Source organism: Peromyscus eremicus, chromosome 6, assembly GCF_949786415.1.
Source record: "Peromyscus eremicus chromosome 6, PerEre_H2_v1, whole genome shotgun sequence".
Classification (NCBI taxonomy): domain Eukaryota; kingdom Metazoa; phylum Chordata; class Mammalia; order Rodentia; family Cricetidae; genus Peromyscus; species Peromyscus eremicus.
In genome coordinates this window covers 67,481,092-67,486,890 of record NC_081421.1, presented here as the reverse complement: position 1 = coordinate 67,486,890, position 5,799 = coordinate 67,481,092, and positions in this window count along the sequence as shown.

The following is a 5,799-nucleotide window of genomic DNA, read 5'->3' as shown; positions in this document are numbered from 1 at the left end:
TCTCTAGAAGAACAGAACATATACAAGGAAATTCCTCTGTCTTAACAAAAGGGATTTAATAGAATGACTTAGGGCTGCAGTCCTACTAATCTCACAATGGCTAGCTGTGAAGAGAAAGTCCAAGGCTCTAGAACTTACTCAGTCCAGGAGGTTGGACATGTCAGCTGCTCTTCAGTATAAGCTGCAATTCTGAAGAAGTATTCTCTAATGCCAGGGAAAAAATGGACTTGCTGCAAGGTGAGCGCAAGTCAGCATAGAGTAACAGCTTCCTTCTTCCATGTCCTTCTATAAGCTTCCAGCAGAGGGCGCGGCTGAATTTAGAGTGTGTCTCCCATCTTCAAGATCTGGATTAAAAGTGTTTGTCTTCAAGCCTTGAAATCCCAGTAAAATGTTACCTCCAAAGTCTGTATTTGAAGTGGATCTACCTACTTAACTTAAGCACAGCATTTCTCACTGTTGTGCCCTCCATTTTAGGGTTTTAGTCAATTCCATGTCTTGTTGAGAACCAATAATAACCACCACAAGTGTATTTTGCTTACTGTGATTCATCTTCCATAAAACAAGTAATGGTGTCCATTCCTACAAAGCTGTTATCCCTCTGTCCACAGCCTTCATTGGCTATGGCTGGCCCTCAGTGCAGGCTTCAGTCTCTTGTCATCTCCCATAGCTGTGGTCTGAGATATCGTTCTCAATGTGGGACCTCCGTCCCAGGGCTGTGTAAACCCCAACCTCATTCTCTCACTTGACAAAGCATTGAATGAATTGTGCCTGTCATTGTCGGCCCCTTCTCCTTGGGCTATGCCCTGGCCCTCATTCTCTGGCTTGACGAAGCATTGAATGACTTGAGCTAATCCTCAATACTCACTTGATCTAGGGGACGCCTGAGATTGTAGTCTTGGATCACGTTTGCTTTCTTATTTATTTTTTCTCTCTGCCGTGGTCATGGGAAATAAAGCTTCCCACTCTATTAGCCCTATATCTCCCCTGGATGTCTTCTGTAAATTATCTTTTTTATGGTTTTTCAAGACAGGGTTTCTCTGTGTAGCTTTGGAGCCTGTCCTGGAACTCACAGAGATCCGCCTGCCTCTGCCTCCCAGTGCTGGGATTAAAGGCGTGTGCCACTAACGCCTGGCTGTCTTCTGGAAATTCTTAAGCCTCTCAGCTTAATGCCTTACTTGAAGACCTCTAAACTTGTCTGCCTTTGTACTAAGAAAAGGTCTAAATATCCCTTAGATAATAATAAAAAATGGCCACCTAATGGCTCCTTAGACCCCGATATTTTATAGGAATTATCTAACTTCTACCAGAGAATGGGCAGATGGAAAGAGTTACCTTATATCCAATCTTTTCTTACCTGAGTTCTAAACCCTCCCTTCTTGATTCCTTCTCTCCTTTCCATATGCCCCAATACTTTCTAATAACCTACTTCCTGAAGAGTGCAGACAAGTTTGGGAGCAGACAAAGATACATGCAGATGAGTTTCATCAAACTAATGCTGCCCATCCACCTGGGGCCAAGGTGGTTCCTGATCAGTACTCATTGGGATTACAATACCTTAGGTGGTTCTCTAGTTAGGGATTGGTTTACAACCTGCCTCCTGGCAGGTCTTCATAAAGCTGTCCTCAAACCAGTAAATTATGAAAAGCTAAAAAATGTAATTCAAGATAATAAAAAAAAATCTGTCTCATTTTCTAGAACTGCTTACAAAGGCTCTCTTACAATATACTAGACTGGATCCTGAGAGTCCAGAGGGCAGACAGCTCCTTATGACCCACTTTGTCTCCCAGAGCTTCCCTGACATTAGGGCTAAACTTAAGCATCTGGAGAGAGGGCCTCTGACCACACACGCAGAAGTCTTAGTGGTAGCATTTAAGGTGTACCATGGGAGAGATGAAAAAGCCCATAGACATGACTGCCAAATGCTGACAGAAGCTTTCTAACCAGCTGCCTGAAGGCCTCCGGGTCCCTGTATTAAGTGTGGTAGAGAAAGCCACTGGGCTCATGCCTGCCGTGCCCCATGCAGGCCACCTTGTCCAAAGTGCCCCCATGAGGGACACTGGTCAGCTGACTGCCCGTGTACACCTCGTGGCATAGGGACATCAAACAGAGACCACCTGCCAGCCCATCTCCTAGGTTTGGACATTTGCAAGGATTGAAGGTGCCCTGTTCCCTGCCCAACCACAGCCATCTCTCACAGGGAACCTAGGGTAGCCATTACGGTATCGGGGTGATCCATTTCCTTCCTTTTGGCACTGGAGCCACTCACTCAATCCTAAGGGATTTTTGGGGTCCCAACTCTCCTCGTCTCCCTATGTCAAGGTAGGGAGATAGCCTTACCTACCTAACCAGACCCTACCATTTAGTTGTGTTTTCAGGGGTATCCCTTTCACCCACACATTTTTAGTTGTTCTAATCTGCCCTGTGCCCCTAACGGGAAGAGATTTTCTAGCTAAGGTAGGACCTTTTATTTTGTTTGCTCCTCCAATTTGACTTACCTCAGACTTGTCAGAAGCTCCTCTCCTCCTCCTCCTAGCCACCCATCCTACTAGCTCTAACATTTCATTTCCCTTGCCAGCCTCTCAGGTGGACCCCAAAGTCTGGGACACTCAGAACCCTACTGTATTATCTAGTTGCAGGCCCCTACCAGGTAAGTTACCCAAGCTCAGTACCCTCTCTCACTCCAGAGCTTTAGGGGACTTAAGTCTGGCATTTCTGACCTTCTCAGAAAAAAGCATGTTCCAGCTCCCCCCCCCCCACATGAACCAATAAAATTCTGATAGCAGAGTACTAAACATTATAATATCATGACTACCAGCTCAAGATTTTAAATTCCCTGTGGCTGCTTCTTAATATGCTTAAAATTTTTTTCAAGCTCCAGAGCCAGCTTGAATCCACCTGGACAAGTCAGATCCACTTCAGATAAGTATAATTCAAACTTTCCTGGTCCTGAGACCCTCCTCCCTCACCCTGGGACCCCATAGGACCCCAACCAAGGTTAAAAAAATTCTACACTTCCTCTTCTGCCTTGCCAGCACCTTGTCAAACCCAAACAGTCACAGAACTTGAAGCAGTAGAAGGCAATGAACTTTTCCCAAAGCAGCAGAGGATAATCCACTACCTCAGGACATCTGGCTACCCCAAAAGCCCTCTTCCTTACCCCCAAAAGTTAACTGATGCCAACCAAGTCAATTGGAAGCAGTTTCGGGAGACACAACGCCCCCATTCCCATTTACCCACCATTTTTTTTTATAAAAAAACAAAGAGTCTGCAATGTTAGACTGCCTAGCCACTCCCCTAGCTACATGACCACATGCACCTGGCAAGATGCTTAGTCATCCCAGGGCCTTACATAATATGTAATCCATGCACTGTGTGATCATGTAATTTGCATGAACATGTAATCTATGCACATGCATGGCATAGCTACTTAAGCCCATATGCACATATGCGGGCGGGAGGGACCTATAAAAGTGGGTTCAATTTATTCCTCCCTTCTTCCTACACGGTCATTCCATAGGCCTATGTACATCTTTCTTATACCCCTCCCTTAATAAACTCTTATATTGGGTTTTGTCATACCTTGTGGCTTTTCTCACATAGTAAACAGTGCAGCTTAATATTGCACCTTGTAATAAATAACACTGAGATTCTGAGGTGAATGTTACTCATGCTTTGTTGTATCAGGGCATGAGGGTTCATGTCTCTAATCTCAGCATTCCCAGAGTATAAGACTTGGGGGCCAACCTGGTCTACATCAATAATTCTATGCTTGAAAAAAACTACCTAGTGAGATCATATCACAACTTAATAATAATAATAACAACATCATTATAATAGCACTAGTAATAATAATAATAAGGTCTTTTATTTAAATTAATGTTAAAGACAAACTTTCAATATCATTTATAAGACTAATAATGTGGTTACTGTGATTAAAAAGAAATTCATGAACCAGGCCTGATGTCGTAGTCTATGGCTTTGATCACAGTAGTCTAAAGGCAGAGGCTGACTCAGCTCTGGGAGTCTGAGTTAACTTGGTCCATAGAGCACCTTCTAAGAGAGTGACAAGTTGTCAAAAAGAAAGAATTAAAGAAACAAGGAAAGCCAGGCGGTGGTGGCGCACGCCTTTAGTTCCAGCACTTGGGAGGCAGAGCCAGGCGGATCTCCGTGAGTTCAAGGCCAGCCTGGGCTTCCAAGTGAGTTCCAGGAAAGGCGCAAAGCTACACAGAGAAACCCTGTCTGGTGTAAAAAAAGAAAAAAAGAAAGAAAAAAGAAAACTGCATGAACCAAATTACCACTTGAATTCCTGCTAAAATATTTCAGATGCCAAAGCTTTAGAGAATGAACTGGTCTTTCAAAGCTTTTCGTCATCTTTAAGAAAGTAATTGTGATAGAATGGAGAAATGGTTCAGCAGTAAAAGGTGTTAGATACTTTTCCAGAAGACTGGCATCCAATTCACTGTATGCTCAAGGCAGTTGACAACAGTCGGTAACTCCAGTTATCCAGGTGACCCAACAGCTTCTTCTGGCCTCTGAGGGCACCATATGCTCATGGTGCACAGACCCAACTGTGTAACAGGGCCCAGGCATGAGCAGGCTCCCATACCTAAGTACAACTGTCTCCATGATGGAAGTACCATTCAGGGTGTAAAACACAAGACTTGTGTAAAAAAACAGCAATCGCTGCCCCGAATAAAACAAAGGCTTAATCACCAAAGTCCATAGTTCTGAGAATACCTCAAAGTTTTCAAACCTTGCTTGAAATACAGTAATATTTTGGCTTCTGTGGTGCCACTTCTGGCTAACTGTTCTTGTTAACTGAATTTTGTCAACCCAGAATATGGTTTTTGTGCTTAAAAACTCACCCTGAGAAAGGCTGGTTGCTGCACTGGAATCTTGAACACCTCATGTAGTTCTGCCAGCTGGCTAATATATTTTGTATTGGCTTAAATCCAGTTCAAGCACTATCTCATTCTCTCTCTCTCTCTCTCTCTCTCTCTCTCTCTCTCTCTCTCTCTCTCTCTCTCTCTCTCTGCCTGTGTGTTTGCATTTGTGTGTGTTTCTATGTCTTTCTATGTGTTTCTGTCAGTTTTGTGTTTTTTTAAGGACCAGTGGCTTTTTCTGGTATGAGGACACTCCTGCCGATTAAGATTTGTGCCTCTTCCTGTTGGGGACCTGAATCCTTTTGGCTGTGCCAAGTCCCCCAGAGAACCACCTACCTGAAATAAAAGTTCTCCCTACCCCATTCCTGGAATGAGAGGCTATATGAACATAGCCTGTAAATTGAGCCCCAGGTGGTTCTCAGTTTCCACATGGGAAGCTGCTCTCAATCTCCAGGAGCAAGTTCATGGGAGCTCTGGGCTGGCAATGTAAAGCATTTGCTTTGCAAATGAGGGGTCTTGCAGGAATTGCCTAATTCATTTCAAATTACACATTTGAGGGAAGCAGTATCTGCCACTCTGTCCCTAAACCCACGTAGAGAATAGTCACTGGGGCTACTAGTTAGCCACCTGTGAAAGGATCCTAACTGAGGAACCAAAAATTCAGAGGTCAAAACCAGTTGATTGCCAGGCTGTGGTGGCAATTAAATTAAAATGCCTTTAATCCCAGCACTTGGGAAGCAGAGGCAGGCGGATCTCTGTGAGTTCAAGGCCAGCCTGGTCTACAGAGCGAGATCCAGAATGGGCACCAAAACTACACAGAGAAACCCTGTCACAAAAAACAAAACAAAACAAAACAAAACAAAAAACAAACAACAACAAGAAGAAAAAAAAAGTTGATTGATTTATCCTGTATTGA